Source organism: Neophocaena asiaeorientalis, unplaced genomic scaffold, assembly GCF_003031525.2.
Source record: "Neophocaena asiaeorientalis asiaeorientalis breed wild unplaced genomic scaffold, Neophocaena_asiaeorientalis_V1.1 scaffold24, whole genome shotgun sequence".
NCBI classification, from domain to species: Eukaryota; Metazoa; Chordata; class Mammalia; order Artiodactyla; family Phocoenidae; genus Neophocaena; species Neophocaena asiaeorientalis.
The window spans coordinates 5,435,102-5,454,372 of record NW_020185317.1 but is presented as its reverse complement, the minus strand read 5'-3'; the positions used below and the strand labels follow the sequence as shown (position 1 = coordinate 5,454,372).

Below are 19,271 nucleotides of genomic sequence, written 5' to 3'. Positions count from 1 at the left end.
CAAAAAAAAAAAAAAAAAGTATCTCAGAGCTCTTGTAACTGGCCCTTTCACTTGTTCCTGCTGGTGAGCAGGAACAGCACAAGGATAGGCAGACTTCAGCTGAGCAACTCCAGGTGACCTTTCAGGAACTACAGGGTCAAGGGTGTCCCAGTTATCACTCAGATACCTTGTATTTCAAATAATGCCTTTACAATATGTATTTTATTTATTTTATTATTTTTTCAAAAACTATTTTATTTTTTGGCTGCATTGGGTCTTCGTGGCTGCGCACGGGCTTTCTCTAGTTGCGGCGAGCAGGGCCTACTCTTCATTGTGGTGCGCGGGCTTCTCGTTGCAGTGGCTTTTCTTCGTTGTGGCACGTGGGCTCTAGGTGCGCGGCTCAGTAGTTGTGGCACACGGGCATCAGTAGTTGTGGCTCATGGGCTCTAGAGCACAGGCTCAGTAGTTGTGGCGCACAGGCTTAGTTGCTCCACAGCATGTGGGATCTTCCTGGACTAGGGCTTGAACCTGTGTTCCCTGCATTGGCAGGCACATTCTTAACCACTGTGCCACCAAGGAAGTCCCAAACATATATTTTAAAAGTGATATATGCTCATTGGAGAAAAATCCAGTCAAGTCTAAGAAAAAATTAAAGTAACTCCTAATTTTACTTATGAGAGATAACCCCTAGTAATATTTTGGTATTATTTTCATATCTTTCTCTAAAGTATGTTTTGTATGAAGTACATAGATTTACAAATATAAACTCTTACAATACATACAGGTTTGTGTCTTGCTTTTTTTCACTTAATGCAGTGCACAAATCATGAGCATTTTCCCATATTCTATTAATTCTATTTAAGTTCTATTAATTAACTTCAGTTTTTCCATCCTGTGGATGTAAGTTTCTGTTTTTCTCTCATGTGGACATACCATAATTTATTTAACTGTTTCTATTACTGATTGCTCACTTTGTTTCAGTTTTGATCATTATGGTAAACATCCATACACTTAAATCCTTGTCTTCTAGAAAGACTATACTTCTACTCTTAGTTAATGAGAGTGACTATCGATCTTCATCTTTACCAGCATTGAATATTTTCATTTTCAAAAATATTGGTATGGCATGTTTATTGAAGTATCTCGTTTCTTTAATGGGCGACGTAATAAGTCTTTTTCTGAAAGAAACTGATAGCACTTGGTACCTCTCAGCATAAGAAACAAGATAATTTTAGATTACATATGCTGGAATGTGCTTAGGATATAAATGATTATTTTAGACTATAGTGTGCTTAAGGGATATAAAGAAAAGTCATTGACAGTAGCTACATGTCTATAGAAGAATGTATCCTAAACTTTGAGGTCTGTATTTTCATCTAGACTATAAACTCGTAAAAGATATGTCTGAGAAAGAAACACCTATAAATTTCTGTTTAGAACGCCTTGTCTTATAGATAGACTGTATACTCTTTAAGCCTCTTAAGTTTCTCAGTGTCTTAATAGTGCCAGAATAGCTACATAATAATGCCAGTGTTTTGTTGAATAAGCATTTATCAAGCACCCATTATAAATATAGCATTATTTTACATATATAATATGTGTACTGGTGCTCTAACCCAGTGTTATAGTACCAATACCTGGAGTTGTCTTTTTATTTCTCATTATAATTCTTATTTTTCCACAGTCTACTTCTCCTGTGTTCCTAGTATTTTTAGATTTTGGACCCATAGTCCTATACTAATTGCATTTGCCCAAGTCCTTTTCTGAAAAGATTTGAAAAAAAAATTGAATGTGTGTCTGTGTGTATAGAACAGATATTCACATAACTAGGTTTAAAAATAAACCAAAAAACATTTTAATAGAATTTTAATTTCTTTTTTACTCATATATATTCTGTATAAATTGCTTCTCAAGTATAGCACACAATAATTTATAGAGGAAAATCTGAAACTTTAAGTAAATAACATAGCTTTCAATATCTTTAAAAAAGCCTTTGTTTTATACTTCGAAAAGATAAGAAACGAAAAAGAAAAGCTGAGATTTTTCTGTGTTAACTTCTTGGCAAAGAAACAAAATTGTGTCTATAATCATTAAAATCGTAAATAATTTGATAATAGAGACAGTTTTCAAATGACAAGAGGTGACTTGCTGTGGCTTCTGCTTTCACTGTGGCCTGTGCCCGTGCTGACCAGGTTCCAGCCTTCCCTCTTTCTCTTCTCTTCTAACCCGGTATCTGTTCTATTACCTAGAAGGTGTTTGAAGACACTGTTGCAATGCTGGCATAGTTCTCAGGCTCCCACATGAAAATAATTGCACTTGTAGCGTTCTCAATCTGAGAAACTGCGTAATGTTGGAAAGCTAATAGGAATTGCATAAACATTTATGAGAGAAATAGATGTATGATGGTAGCATCAATATACATTGGAAAATGAGTGGAACATGTATGTATGACACATTTATTCAGTGCTTTCAAAGACCACTGGCAGTAACTCCACGGCTCCCACAGGCTAGAACTGTTGCCCTGGAGGAAGCCAGTGGCTGGTGAGTCCATGCCCACTTCTGTGGCTCATGGCTGGAGGGGAGTGGGTAGGGAAGCTCTGGGTGGGCTTGTCTTTCGAGACCTGTTGCCGGCATTCCAGATTGAAAAGTAGAAAGAATTTTCCCCAATTTAAAAGTTATGCACTTTGTAACACTGAGGTTGGCACTCTTGGTTCAGTAATCTGAGTACCACCCCTATTTGTAAGATTATTTCGGTGGGGAAATGGTTTCTAAGCTTCAGCAATTGAAGTACAGTGAATATTGGAAACCCGGCTGTTCAGGAGTTTGGTTATTTTAAACAAACAATTTCATTGCCGTGTCTGGCTATTGATTTTGGTTTAGAGAGAGATGACTATGCACTGGTTCTATTTTTACAAAGTTTCTGTGGCCCCCTTAAATCCTTACATTGTTTTCCTTCTTGACAAATGAATGCAGTGTCAGCAGCAGCATATTCAATTAATTTTACTTCCTATTTTCAACACCTATTGGATTTTTTTTTTTTAGTTGCAGAAACAAGATATAAATATATTTTTAAAAACCTTTTTCTTCCATGCAGTACTATGAACTGTTACTTGTTCCTCACACTGGGCTTGTTTTATTTATTTTTTAACATCTTTATTGGAGTATAATTGCTTTACAATGGTGTGTTAGTTTCTGCTTTATAACAAAGTGAATCAGCTATACATATATCCCCTTATCTCCTCCTTCTTGTGTCTCCCTCCCACCCTCCCTATCCCACCCCTCTAGGTGGTCACAGCACGGAGCTGATCTCCCTCTCCCACCCTCCCTATCCCACCCCTCTAGGTGGTCACAGAGCACGGAGCTGATCTCCCTGTGCTATGCGGCTGCTTCCCACTAGCTATCTATTTGACATTTGGTAGTATTAGGAAGTTTATTTGAGAGACAGAAGGAAACGAGGTTCGGGGGCCTGCTTCAAATTTATGCTATAAGCTCTTGGCACAATATTTAATCAAAAGCCTACAAGGAATAAATAGAAATCTGCTTTCATGATGGTTGATAAGGTCTAAGGACCTACATTACAAATTTTTTATTGACATTTAAATGTGTCTTCCACAAAGTGAAAGTGAAAACCCCCTTGGCTTTTATTACTAAAACCACATTTAGGGTTAAAGTCTATGCCACACCCCTGCGCTCCCACCCCACCCCCCATGGAAATAATTTGTTCTTTTTACCATCTTAGTAGGTGAAGGGAAATATATTAGAGTGGGCTTCGTCTCCTTTCTTTCACATTTATTATGTTACAGATACAATTAAAGTGTTCCTAAGGGGGCTATATTTTTTAAATTTTTAAATATTTATTTACTTGGTGGTGCCAGGTCTTATTTGCGGCACAGGCACGCGGGATCTTCGTTGCAGCCTGCGGCATCTTTTTAGTTGCAGCACGCGAGCTCTTGGTTGGGACATGCGGGATCTAGTTCCCTGACCAGGGATGGAACCCTGGCGCCCTGCATTGGGAGCGCAGAGTCTTAACCACTGGACCACCAGGGAAGTCCCAGGGGGCTATATTTTATTTTTTAATTTTTTTCTTAAAGTTACCATTTATTAAGAGCTTACCATGTACCAGCCCTATTAACCTGTCACATGCATTGTTTTCATCTATTCCTTGCAGCAATCCTGAGAGTTTAGTGCGAATGAGATTTACAGATTTATAAATGTAAAACCTAAGAGGTGAAGAGGTTAGAAACCTGGCCAAAGCCATGTGGCTAGTAATTGCTTCAAAACTGATCTTTCAGCCACTAGTGCTCACCCTTTTAGTTATGACATGACACCCTTTCTAAGCACAATCAATCCTCTTAATTGCCCAGTGAAATAGGCTGGGCTTGTGCCCCTGTTCCCAGGTGCGGACAGTGACCTGAGTGGTAACATAACTTGCCCAAAGACACCTGTTTATTTTTTTATTTTTTCACACACACACACACACACACACTGTATTTTATTTTTACAAGAGATAAATAGACTGACACCAAGCATTGTAAATGGATGACCACAACAAAAGCAACAATGATTGCAATTACCAAACAGGAAACACACTCATACTATGTCATAATATTGACATTCAGTCCAGTAATCCTCCACTGTAACAGCTCCTTTACTTTGCAGTGAAAATTGATTTGTATATTTTTTACCTCTGAGTGCTTGTGGGATTTTTTTTTTATTCAAACAGAAAGTCACAAAAATTATAATCGTCCTCATCAGTTCACTCAGTCCCAGGGGGCTCTATTTTAAATGAATAGTTATTTCTTGCCGTGGATACTTAATTATCATTCTAGTCCATAATCCAACAATGTGTTCTCTAATAAGCCTGTGCACCCATCCCACCTCCTAGCTAGGCTGTGGTCGTGGAAATGGATATGGATGTAAATTCATGAGCCGTGATGGATAAAATGCTAGCTGGGTTCTAGGGTTCAAGGGTGGTGCCAGGGATTACGAAAACACTTGGGAAGAATGCTTTTGGAGTGATTGCAAAATAAGGCCCAGCATTGTAATGAAATATCACACCCTGGAATGAGATCACAGCCACCACCACCACCGAATATTGCTACGTTGCTTTTGAGTTAGAAAAATGCTTTTTCATACATTATTTCATTTAAGCCCTAGAACCCCCCTGAGAGTTAATTGACTCTGGTTTGTGTTTTTAATCTCCATTTTACAATGAGGAAAGGGAGGCTCAAAGAGGCGGTGCTTTGTCAAAGCCAGGAGAGCAACTGAGACTTCTCTCTGCACTTCCTAAAATTAATGTCTGTCACCTTAAGCTTTAGTAAAATCTTATGTGCATTTTGCCATCAGGTATTTGTCAAAAATAGCCAATATTTATTGAGAGCTTACAAGAGTAAAGGGCAGTATGCTAAGTACTGGATTCTTCCCTCAAAGAGTTTATAATCTAGTTGGGCAAACAGGAAATATCTATAAAAAGAGCAATAAAATTACCCCTACGTCATGCAACAGCTCAGGTGTGGGAGTAATCTTCAGAAGTAGAGGAAGGAGTTAGGAAAATACTGCAAGTTTATTCTATTTCCAGATGTTATAAAAAATTACCTTAGATTCAGTTCATAAAGTACTTACTGTCTAAAATGATTCCATCACAGGATATCAGTATTTGCAATTAGTGTTACACTAAAATAGAAGGTCAGATGTTAGGGAATCCTTAGTAGAGGTTGCAGTGGCAGAACCCTGCCAATCTGTTTTCCACACTGAAGCTATAATGATCTTTGTAAAATACAAATGTGGCCCTTCTACTCTCCTGTTCAATTCTCTTTGGAGGCTCCCCATTATACTCAAAATACATAATACGCACAAGTTCTTATGTATCAGGCACTGTGCTAAGAGCTCAACACACATTATCCTTTTTCATCCTCACGGCTACCCTAACGGAAAAATATTATTATGTTCCTTATTTTGTATATGAGGAAGAGTAAGACTTAGAGAAATTAAAAGCTTTCCCAAGGCCACAGAACTCGACAGTGGCTGAGCTAGGATCCGTATCTCGGCCAGTCTCTCACTCCCGACTCAGGAACCCCTTGGCATTGTGCAGAAGGCCTTTTTTGATCAGCACCTTCCATGGTCCTCCTTTGTGGGTTACGCTTACTCGTCTGCTAAGGCTCCCCTTAAGGCCCCACCCCAGAGATTCCTGTGTCACCCGTGCTTGCACCTATTTTAACATTTGGCACAGCAGGTTATGGTTGTGGAGAGACCCCTGCCTCTCTCTCTCCACTGGATTTGATAGCAGGGACTACGTCTTTACACCATTTGAATTATTGATCACCAAGCATGCATCCCATGTAATGGTTGGTGTTAAGTTCATGCTTGTGGGATTAAAAAAAAAAGCATGTCTTTATCTTCACTATAACTCTCTAATGTAGTGTTTTGTATTCTACCCAGTCATCCCTCAGCTTGATACTTGAGGGCATCTGTAATCTATTGTTGTTTGCTAGCCTCGTTTGCCCTTCAGCCCCAGTATTAACCTTGTAAGGATCTCCTGCTGTCTTTTCTTTCCCGCATCCTGGAGTAGTTTTTCCATCCTTTGTCTAAGGCAAATCGTACACATCTTTCAAGGTTCAAGTTGAGTCCCTCATTCTCTTGACAACTCCCATCTGGAGTTTGGACTCTCTACTCTGAACTCCAGAAGCACCCCTGTTATCAGTAACATTTTTGGTTAATTATGCAGTGTTCTGTGACTTCTCTTGTATTATTCCTCTGACTTGTCATTTAAATCTTCCTTGTGTTTTGGGCTCACCTTGTCAACTATAAAGTCTTCGAGGCCCAAGACCTCTTTGTCTAGTAGCGGCACGGTGGGTTGACAGGCAGGGCCTGCTAAGAGCACAGACTGTCTGGATTTGAATCCCAGCTCTGCTGCATATTCCCTACGTGACGTTGGGGTAATTATTTACCTTCTTTGTGCCTCAGTTTCCTCATCTGTAAAGTGAGGAAAGTAATCATGTTTACCCCAGAGAACTGTTGTGAGGAATAATGAGTTAGTACATTTTAAGCCCATAGCAAGTGTTGTTTAAGTGTTGTGGTGGTGTAGTGAGAATAATAGTGAGAATAATATAGCCCACTGAAAACTCTTATTAAAATACAAAAATGTTGTCCAAGGGGGACAACCACAGGCTGTGAATTAACCACTGTATGGATCAGTTTGTCACCTAGCAGACAAGTTTTGCTGTGAGCCTGGGAAAGGTCCATCAAGAATGACAAGGACAGCAGGTTCTGGGTTCTGGGAAGAGTTTCAGTCCAAGTGGAATGCTGTCGCTAGCAGCTGTGGGGAGCCTGTGGGTGTAGCACTGAGTGCCTGCAGGGCCCAAACTAGACTCCGGAGAATCGGGGCTGACAAAACTAGAGCTAGTTTGATTCTTTCACAATTTGATGTAGCCATAAAGGAGCCACGTCAAAATGCTCCAAAAGGAAAAGGAAGGTCCCAAAATAGTCATTCAGCTTTGCACACCTTAATGCCCTTGTAGCATGTGTAACTGTTGTAAAACCAACCTTATATTTCTTTTTCATGACATTGGCTAAATGTGTAGCAGATGCTAAATCAATCCTTATTGAGAAAAGATGTGTTGGAATTGAAATTGAGCGCTGTGCTTCTGAGGAAAGCTCTATTCTGGAAAATGCTGGGGGTTGAACTGAATGTTCACAGTACAGTATGTAAATACCAGGATGCGAAGGCTTATTTAGAGGAGCTTCTTTCTGTATGTCTATGTTGGGAATACATTGCAGCAGTGATTAGAGTTCTGCTCTGGGATTCACATCGCTCAGAGGCATAGAGAGTGGCCAGTAAGAGTCGACAGGGTAGAGCTATAGCTCTGAGGGTTCAGGAAGTGGATTTGCCCATTTTGCAGCTTCAGTCCTGGTCTCTGGGCAACATCGTGTTGATAGCTGTGGTGCCAGGAGGAAGGTCCCTTCTGTGTAATCCAGGGATTGTTTCCTCTCCATCACTGGTAGTTATGTCACTGATACATTAGAGCACACATTATCGTAGCGCTGGTAGATCTGACCTTTGGCAATTATTATTCCAAGGAATATATTCAGGTTTAAGATCTTCTTTCTTCAAAAGTTGAATCCATCTCCATACTCATGTATTTGTGGATAACTCAATGTAATTTTGAGCAGCTTTAATTTAAATATTTAATGAAGAAAGCTATCAATTTTAACAAGAATGATTTCATCACCCCTCATCAATAATTCAGAAATAGCTGCTATTTTTTAATGACTCAGTGTAGGTACCAGTAGAATGAATGCCCTTCCAGGTTTTTAAAGGCTGTGTTATATACGTTCACAGTAATGATGTTGATTACTATGTTAGAGAGTGCCAAGTGAGAAAGCTTTTCTAAAAAACAAACAAAAGCCCTTCTTATCCAAGTAGGATTAACTGCAAACCTGTAATATAGATTTTTCTAGAGAAATTCATAGATTTATTTCTGTTTATAATTTGAAATGTCTTCTCTCTTTTTTAAAGTTTCTTTAAAAAAATCTTTAAGATTCAGAAGTTTAAAACAAAATATTAGCTTAATGGGTTCATGTTGGTGGACTATTAAATTTAAAAAGTCTCCCCTAGATTTGTAAACAGGTTAAGTACTTCATACAGCATGTAAATATAAATATTCTAACTTCTCCTTACACTTACTCTATCAATCCTTATGGCAAATTAAATGTAATCTAAGTCATCCAAAGCATGCCCTGCTTTGGGACATATTTTAATTTTATTAGAATACAGAGGTTTTTGGGGGGTTCATTTGTTTCTTTTTTGTCTCTGATCCTTTGATTACACAGATGACTGTAGTTATACTTTATTTTGTTTCTCTGTTTACAATGTGATTATTTCAGTTCCTTTTCATCAGTATCTAAATATGACCTGAAAATATTGAGTCTAAACACTAATGTCCAGAGTTGAAACTAAAAGTTTTTGTTTGTATTTTTAGATTTGCAATTCATATAGAAGTTATTGAATGTGACATTCATATAAAAGGTACTGAATGCCATATTACAGGAACATTTTCTTCATTACTTTGCATTTGTTGATATTTTGACAACTACTTAACATCTGGACTCATGTTAACAAGAGAAACTTTGCATAACCTATGATAATTAAAAATTATTTGAATCAGATGGAGAGGAATGAGTGGTTTAGGGGAAGTCACTCATCAAGGTTTAAATCAACCTCCTAATGTAATATATTTTGCAGCTTTGAATGAGCATTTGGGGGTTGATTCAGTTCTTCATCATCACTTGAACAATTTGGGAATTATGCTTTTTAAAGGTAACTTTGTGTCCTTCTCTGACCTACTTGTTATAGAAGCAGCAGTTGATTTATGGAGGATAATTAAATAAAAGCCACCTGACAAGAATTCATGCAGTCAGCATTCCTTATGTGCAATTCTGAAAACTATTTTTAGTCTGTGAGAGAAAGATACTAGCAGCTGCTTTTGATTATCTTGTACCAAGACAAAGCCCATGTGACTGCATATTTCTTTTTTAGCTTTGATTTTTATTTTTTAGGTGAGTTATGCATGTACAAAGCTTTTTTTAAAAAATTACCAAGTTTACAAGACTTGTTTCTTTTTTTTTTTAAATCAGACTTCTACGACATCCCTCCTCATTTTCCCTCCCAGAGGCAACTACATTCTCTGTCTTTAAGGTGATTATTTTGATATTCACCAGTGCATTTTGAAATAAAAAGCTTGTATTCTTAATTCATGATTTTTAAATGTAGGCATTATCTGTTGTCTTTCCACTATGGAAGATACAGAGTTACTCTCCATGCTGTCCCGGCTCTCTGTGCCCATTCAGCCTTCTCATTTCCCTGTCTTCCCCATACAGTTACGTGGCAATTTTGGTTAGTTCAGTAGCCCTTCCTTACATTAGTATGACTATGTGATCGAAGCTGAGACATGTAGTAAACTATGATTATTTTTCTTTTCTTGTGCAACTTTTTGTTTTCTTGTAGTGTTTTGTTTACCTTTCTCTAAACTTACCAGTAATTCATCCCTAAACTCTTCACCAGTGGTCTAAATTTCCTCTTAGGACATTCAGATCTATTGTTATTCTGCCGGTGTCACTTTGCTGACAAAGCCTCTCCTGGAGCCTGCACACCTGACCCAGCTACACTGGCCGCCTTTTGTGTCATCCTGGGATCTCCAGTCACCAGCATGCCGTATTCCCTTTGCCTCTCTCCTATGTTCTCTTATTTTCTAAATTCCATGTCTTACTCTCTCTTGTTTTATTCCCTTGTTTTGGCAGTGCACAACCTGAGAAAGGGTATATGAGAGGTACATTTTTTTTTGAGAAATTGCATATGTGAAATGTCTTTCTTTTACCTATAAACTTGAATGATAATTGGGTTGAGTACAGCTTCCAGTGTTGTTGTTGAGATATCTGAAGCCATTCTGGTCCCTGATCCTTAGTATGTGACACATTTTATTCTCTGAAAGTTTGTAGGGTCGTCTCTTTGTCCTAATGTTCTGAAAGCTTGATGATGTACTTTGGCTTGGATGTATTTTATCCACTGTGTTAAGTACTCCGTGGTCATTTCAGACAACTCATATATCTTTCAGTTCTGAGAAATTTTCTTGAATTAAAAAGATTCCTATCTCTCAATTTTCTCTATTTTTCTCTTGGAGTTCCTCTTTTATAGGTACTTGACTTTCTGGGTGATCCTATATTTGTCTTGTCTTTTCTCTGCTAGTTTCATCTCTTTTCTTTTTTGCTTCATATTTTAAGTTCTTTTTTTGTTGTTGAAAAATAATATAGTTCACTGACTTTTTATAACGTGAATACTTCCATTTAATAAAGATCCAGATAAAAACAAAAAACCCCAAAACCCCCAAATTATCAGGACCCCAGAACTCCTTCTAGCTACTACCTTACCCAAGGGTAATTACTATCTTGAATTTTTTAAATTAATCTTTTTTATTCTGAGATAATTATAGATTCACATACAGTTATAAGAAATAATACAGATATAGACCATTTATCCAGTACCCACTTTCCCCCAGTGGTAACATCTTGCAAAACTTCAGTATAATAGCACAACTAGGATACTGATGTTGATACAGTCAAGATACAGAACATTTTTATCACCACCAGGTCCCTCACGTTGCCCTTTCGTAGCCGCCTCCACTTTCCTCCCACCTGTACTCGCTACTGAACCCCTGACAATCACTTATATGTTCTCCATTTCAATAATTTTGTCAGTCTGAGAATGATATATGAATGGAATCATACAGTGGATAATCTTTTGAGATTGGCTTTTTTCACTCTTTATAATTCTCTGGAGATTCAATCAGGTTATTGTATGTGTCAATCATTTATTCCTTTTCATTTTATAGTTTTATTTTATTTTTTTTTTGGCGGTACGCGGGCCTCTCACTGCTCTGTGGCTTCTCCCGTTGTGGAGCACAGGCTCCGGACGTGCAGGCTCAGTGGCCATGGCTCATGGGTCCAGCCACTCCGCGGCCCGTGGGATCCTCCCGGACCGGGGCACGAACCCGTGTCCCCTGCATCGGCAGGCGGACTCTCAACCACTGCACCACCAGGGAAGCCCTATTCCTTTTTATTGCTGAACAGTTTCCCATGGTACGGAGGTACCAGTTTGTTTAACCATTCATCCATGAAGGACATCTGAGTTACTTCCAGTTTTTGGCTATTACAGATAAAGATGCTGTAAACATTTGTGTACAGGTTTTTGTGTGAAAATAAGTTTTCAGTTCTCTGCGATAACTGCCCAGAAGTGCAGTTGCTGGGTCACGTGGTAGTCACATTGTTTGGATTTATAAGAAACTGCGGAACTGCTTTGCAGAGTGGCTGTACCATTTTACATCCCCAGCAACAATGTATGAGGGATTTAGTTTCTCTTTATCCTTGTCAGAATTCGGTGGTGTTACTATTTTTATTTTAGCTAGTCTTATAGGTGTATAGTGATGTATCATGTTTTTAATTTACATTTTCCTAATGGTTAATGACAATGAACATCTTTTCGTGTGTTTATTTGCATCTGTATATCCTGTATGTTCTCTTTGGTGAAATGTCTCTTCATGTCTTGTCTGTTTTCTAATTGGATTGTTTGGTATATTTTCCGTTGAGTTTTGAGAATTCTTTACATATTCTAGATACTAGCCCTTTGTTGAATATGTGGCTTGCAAATATTTTCTCCCAGTTTATAGCTTGTTTTTTCATTCTTTTAATAGAGCCTTTCACAGAGCAAAAGTTTTAAATTTTGATAAAGTCTAATTTTCATTTTTTCCTTTTTTGAGTCATACTTTTGGTGTTAAGTCTAAGAATGGTTTGCCTAGCACTAGAACCCGAAGATTTTCTCCTAGGTTTTTTTTTCCTAAAAGTTTTACATTTAAATCCATGAATCCATTTTGAGTGAGTATTCATATAAGGTATGAGACTTAGGTTGACATTCATTTTTTGCCTATTGATGACTAATTGCACCAGCACTATTTGTTGAAAAGTTTTTTATCTTTCTCCCATCGAATTGTTTTTGCATCTTTGTCAAATATCACTTGGACATATTTTTGTGGATTTATTCCTGGGCTCTCTGTTCTGTTCCATTGATCTATGTATCTGTTCTTCCACCATTACCACATAGTGGTGATTAGTATGTGGCTAAGTAATAAGTCTTCTTTTTCAAAATTGCTTTAGCTATTCAAGTTCCCTTTCCTTTTCAGATAAATTTTAGAGTAATCTCACCTATATCCACAAAAAAATCTTGTTGGGATTTTGATAGGGACTGTGTTAAAACTGTATATAAATTTGAGGATAATTGAAGTCTTTACTGTGTTGAGTGTTCTACCCCATGAACATGGTGTGGTTCTCCATTTATTTAAATTTTTAGTTTCTTTTATCAGCATTTTGTAGTTTTCAGCATACAGTCCTGTACATGTTTTGTTAATTTATACTGAAATATTTCTTCCTTCTAGAAGCTTTTGTAGCTTTTTTGGGATTCGCTACATAGACAGTCATGCCAACTGCAAATAGAGACAGTTTCTTCCTTTTTGATCTGTATGCCTTTTGTTTCCTTTTCTTTCCTTATTGCACTGGCTAGAACTTCCAACACAAAGTTGCATAAGAATGATGAAACCAGACAGTCTTCCCTTCTTCCCTATCTTAGAGAAAAAGCATTCAGTCTTTCACCATTAAGTGTAATGTTACCTGTGGGTTTTTTTTTTTTTTTTTTTTGGGAACCGGGGCCCCCCCTTCAGGTGGACTCTCAACCACTGCACCACCAGGGAAGCCCCTCTTGGGTTTTTGTAGGCGATCTTTATCAAGTTAAGGAGGATTCCCTTTATTCCTATTTTTCTGAGACTTTTCCTGAATGAGTGTTTAATTTTGTCAAATGCTTTTTTCTGTATCAATTAATAGGATCATGATACTTTTTTTTCTTTACCTTGTTTATATCGTGGATTACATTGATTGATTTTCAAATATTGCACCAGCATTGCATCCTTGGAATAAATCCCACATGGTCATAGGCACCGTTCTTTCTACATATTGCTAAATTTTCTTTTCTAACATTTAGTTAAGGATTTTTGTGTCTGTGTTTATAGGGATATTGGTCCATAGTTTTCTGGGTTTTGGACTTTTTTTCTGGACACAGGAGTCTCACTTGATAATTCTTTTCTTTTGGTATTTAAAAAATACTGTATTCCTTCTGGTTTCCATGGTTTCTGATAAAAAATCTGCTATCATTTGAATAGATTTTCCCCTGTTGGTAAGTTGTGATTCCTATCTCTGCCATCAAGATTTTTTCTTTGTCTTTGGTTTTTATAGTTTGACTATGATGTGTCTTGGTGTGGGTTTTTCTTGTTTAGAATTCATTCAGCTTTTTGAATCTGTAGGTTTATGTCTTCTGCCAATTTGAGAAGTTTTCAGCCTTTATTCGTTTGAGTAATTCAGTACTGCCCTTTTCCTCTTCTCCTTCAAGGACTCTGATGACATTAATGTTCAATCTTTTGTTATAGTCCCAAAGGTTCTTGAGGCTCTGTTAATTTTTTTCAGTCTATTTTCTTTCTGTTGTTCAGATTGTATGATTTCTATTATTCTTTCAGCTCACTGATTCTTCCCTTTCTCTCCTCCATTCTGCTGTTGAGTGCATGCATTGAGTTTTTCATATTTTGGTTATTGTATTTTACAGTTCTAAAACTTCCATTTTGTTTTTCTTTATATATTATATTTCTTTGCTGAGACTTTCTTGCTTCAATTTTCTATTTTTTTCATTTGTTTCAAGCATGTTTGTAATTGCTTGTTGAAGCATTTTTGATAGCCGTTTTAAAATCCTTGTTACCTTATTCTAACGTTCCTCTCATTTTGGTGTTGGCGTCTACTGTCTTTCTTCACTCAGTTTGAGGTCTTCCTGATTCTTGGTATGATGGTTTTTTTAATTGAAACCTGGACCCTTTGGGTTTTATATTGTGAGACTCTGGATCTTACTTAAGCCTTCTGTTTTAGCTGGATTTTTTCTGACACTGCTCTGGCAAGGGAATGGGAGACGCTGCCTCATTACTTCCAGATGGAGGTAGAAGTCCAGGTTCCCCACTCAGTCTGTGCTGATGCCTGCAGTAGAGATGGGTGTTCTGGCTCATGATTAGGTGTCCACTGATACCTCCCTGGCTGGGATGGATAGGAGTGCCTTTTTATTGCTCCCCACATGGCCTCCCGTGGATACCACAGTGGAGGTAGGGGGAGTAATCTTGTTACTGCTGGGTGGTGGTGAAAGTTCTGACTCTTCACCGGGCCTCCTCTGACACCACCTCAGTGGGGAAAGGGTGCCTTGTTAATCTGACAGTTGGGGTGGAAGTCCATATTCCCCATTTGGCCTCCACTGACACTGCTGTGGGGATGTGGCCTCATTATCACCTAGCAGTGATGAAAGTCTCAGCTCCATACTTGACCTTCTCTGACACCAACTCGGCTGAGGGGTTGGGGTGCTCTGTTACAGCTGGTGAAGGTGGAAGTCTAGGTTTCCCATTTGGCCTTTGCTAGTAGAGGTGGGAGTGGGACATGCTTTTCTTTCTCTGTGGTACTTAACTGGAATAGAGCAATTATCTATATCTTTCTGGTTTTCTAGGCTGCCCTTTCCTGGTTCTTTGGCTGGAAAGGCCCAGTTTTTTTTTTTTTTTTGGTCCATCCTCATTAATGTTTCTGAGTTCTTTAGCCCCACTCATTGTTGTGTTGTTCTTTGGGTATCAAGGCCCCCAGAAGGTCTGCCTTTTTCTGCCTACGTTTTAGAGTCTTCTATGTTTGTTTTATATATAATGTCCAAGATTTTTAGTTGTACTTAGCAGGAGCAGTAAGGAAAAGTATATCTACTTCATCTTCTCAGAAGCAGAAGTCTACCTGGCTTATAACAGCATAAATTAGTTTTGCCAACTTTTGAACTCTGTATCAGTAGAATCATGTAGTATATGTTCTTTTGGCTTTCGCTTCTCTCATTCCACATTATGTTTGTGAGATTTATCCTTGTCATTGCACATGTTTGTAGTTTTTTCATTTTTATTGCTATATGGCATTTCATTGTATGGATATAACACAACTCATATATTCTGCTGTGGACAGGTTGCTCCCAGTTTGGGGCTATTAAAATTGTCCTGAACATTTCTGTAGATATCATTTGGTGAATATATTACTATTTAATATACATACCTTAGACTTGTCATGGGCTATACATTCAGGTTTAATAGCTATTCCCAAATAGTTATTAGTGTATCACTTTACACTCCCACCAGCAATATATGAGAGTTCCAGTTGCTCCACATCCTCACCAACACTTGGTATTATTTGTCTTATTTATTTTTCCCGTTTTGGAGGTATGTTACATTATTGCGTTCTGGCTTTAATTTGCTTTCACTGCTCACTTTAGTCAAGTTGAGCATCTTTTTATATATTTATTCACCATTTGCATAAGCTCTTTTGTGAAGTGCCTGTTCAAGTCTTTCGCTCATTTTTCTTATTGGGCTACTTGATATTTTCCTATAAATTTTAAGAAGGATTCTTTATATATCAGATACATTCTTGTGTCAAATATATATAACATTCACCCTCACCAGAATACCTTCTCCTACTCTTTGCCTTGCCATTTCAGATTTAATGTTGCCTTTTTATGAACAGAAGCTCTTGATTTTAATGTACTCCAATTTATTTTTTTCTTCCTTAATGCTTAGCACTTTTTATGTCCTATTTAATAAATCTTTTTTCTATCCTAAGATCTTCAAGATGTTTTTCTGTGTTTTCTTCTAAAAATTATGTTATTTTATCTTTTACTTTTAGATATACAATTCATCTGGAATTGATTTTTATATGACATGAGGTCGAGGTATCTGTTTATTGTTGTTTTTGTTTTTTCTAAGTCACCTCAAATTTTCCTTTCACATCATCTGTTAATTTTTCATTTGTGCTCTTTTTTCTTTTTCTTTTTTTAAAAATAAATTTATAAATTTATTTGGCTGTGTTGGGTCTTCATTGCTGCATGTGGGCTTTCTCTAGTTGCAGCGAGTGGGTCTACTCATCGTTGCAGTGAATGGGCTTCTCATTGTAGTGGCTTCTCTTGTTGTGTAGCACGGGCTCTAGGTGCGTGGGCTTCAGTAGTTGTGGCTCACGGGCTCTAGAGTGCAGGCTCAGTAGTTGTGGTGCACAGGCTTAGTTGCTCTGCGGCATGTGGCATCTTCCCGGACCAGGGCTTGAACCCATGTTCCCTGCTTTGGCAGGCGGATTCTTAACCACTGCGCCAGCAGGGAAGTCCGTGTGCTCTTTTTTCTATAACACATTTTTATACCTTTTTTTTTTCATTCAAGCATTCCTTTTATTCCTTCCTCCTTCTCCTTAAAAAATATGTTATCTTACTTTTGTTTCATAGTTGCATTTCTTTTCCTATTTCTAAAGATATTAATAATATATTTTAAAAATATTTTCTTCCTCACAGAGCTTCTGTTTTCTCCATATTGATTTTTTCCCCTGTTTGTTTCGGTTCTATCTTTCCTGGAAGAGACTTTCCTCAAATACCTTGTAATTCTCGGTGACTGCTCATATTTAGTGGCAGGGCTAGATAAGACTCTGAACTCCTGTGTGGAGTGATTTGGTTGGGTTCTTTAGTTGGGGAGGCTTCAATATCAGGATTGAGAGGTCATTTCTCTCGGGCTAGTCAGATTCTCCCCGGAAGAACCTTCCAGTTCTTGCCAGCCTCTGGGAGGATGAAAGCCTTGGAGGATAAAAGCCTTGCCTCTGGGAACCTAGTGAGGTAAATGGGATGGAGGCTGGAGTCGGGGCCAGGGCTTGAATCTAGGATGTGTATGTTCACTTAATGCCCCCTGTTTTCAATATGGCACCCCTACTCTCAGCTGTTCCTGTTGCTCTATGGCTCAAGAACCTCTGTTTCATCCTCTCCAGAGGGAAAAACCTCTAGTTGTTTGGCTAGCTATGTGGAGTGGAAAAGGGAATTGGGCATTCGGAGTTGGGGGTCCAGACTTTCAATTAACTCTGTTAATCATGCCCCCCTCAAACACAAGCCCACCTCAAACACACACACTCTTACTTGCAGATAAACCTAATATGGCCAACCCATGAGCCTTTGAGGGATTCCGAGGAGCAAACTGTATTAGTTCTTGCTTCTCCCATTGTCAATCAGGGTTTCAGCTTTCTCAGATTTACCGTGATTTACCAATTGTCTATGTTCTGGCTTCCAGAATTTTATTTTATTGCTATTATGTACCCTTTAATTTTCCCAGCTTGGATTATGACTTTAGAAGTATGTGTGTGTGTGTGTGTGTGTGTGTGTGTGTGTGTGTGTGTGTTGTTATTTTAGTTGGATTTAGGGATGGAGTAAAACCAGATGCACTCAATCTGCCATTTTTACCTAGAAATGTCATATAATTTTATATGTTTTAAAAACAAATATTTCTTTCAAGTTTGAGCTCAAAATGAAATTAATTTAGAAAATGAGTCCAAAGGAGAATTGCCGTTCTTTTCAGGTAATGAAAGAGAATTGGAGCTGCTGACTTGGGTAGGTAGAGGCAATAATGATGAAAGAAAAATAAGTAGAGAACATTGAGGAAAACAAATTTTAGTATGATTTGGGAACTAGAGGGAGGTGATGGTTGCACAACACTGTGAATCTACTAATTCTACTAAATCATTTACTTTAAAATGGTTAATTTTATGTTATATTAATTTTACCTCAAATAAAAAAATTTTAACATAAGAAAAAGAAATACATGAACGTTTTCAAAGCTTATAGCTACGTTAACACCTGGCTTTGGGGGTAAAAGATAAACTGACTTATTACACAGGCCTCAGTAAATTATGTTTCTATTGTCTGCCTAGGAGCTATATAGAGATTTTAAAATGTTTACAAGCATGATTCTGGAAGATCTTCAGAAATTTATTCTTCATTTGGGGAAAAGGGAGAGCAAGATGTGTTCCAAGGGGTGGCAAATGGAGTTATTTCTCTCTAGTAAAGAAGATGAAATGAATTAATAACTATTTAATATGTATACATCCTACATCCAATTATATTCATTGCAACTTGACAAATCTTGATGCAAGCAAGACCTTTTGACTCTTTAATCATTTGTATAATAGAAGAAAGGGAAATTCTGGTGGAATGTGGCACAGTTCCTATAAATTTATGCCTTTGATATATTGCTTATCTTTCATATGAAGCACCCTGTCTCATAAAAAGGTTTAATAGCACTTTATTATCCAAATATGGTATTTGGCAGTTCAGTGTGGTGTAACAGAGCATGTGTCCTAAAGCCATAATATTTGGGTTCACATCCTTGCTCTGCCACATGTGAGTTATTTAAATTCACCATGCCTCATTTTTCTCATCTGTAAAATGGAGAAGATAATAGGGTTATTTTAATGAATATGAATTAATACATTTAAAGATCTTTCAGTGTTGCCTGGCACAGAGTACATGCTCAATAAATGCTATCTGCTATTTTTTTTCTGACATTTTCTTAAACTGTAATCTATAAAAGCACATCTGGAAAATGTATGTGATATAAGCAGCGTAAAGACTACTTCCTTACCAGGATATCATTGGCATGGCTGTAGTGACCAACTACAGATGCAAACGTGCAATTGGCTCCCTCTTTCTCATCACATTTGCGGTTGTGGTTAAGAGCTTATTTCTGTTTTTCTCTAAACACTGAACGGTTTTAGCTACCTTTATTTTCTAAGAATTCTGGACTTCAGAGTGCAGTGGATTTATTTGAAAAGTAAAACCAAGAAACTAT

The 19,271-nt window shown here is 37.7% G+C and overlaps 1 protein-coding gene across 1 annotated transcript in view; it reads left to right on the top strand.

The window, feature by feature from the left end:
• The window catches only part of MFSD6 (major facilitator superfamily domain containing 6), a 75,531-nt gene that overhangs the window by 5,271 nt on the left and 50,989 nt on the right, over positions 1-19,271 (top strand). The gene's annotated exons all lie outside the window — the stretch shown is intronic.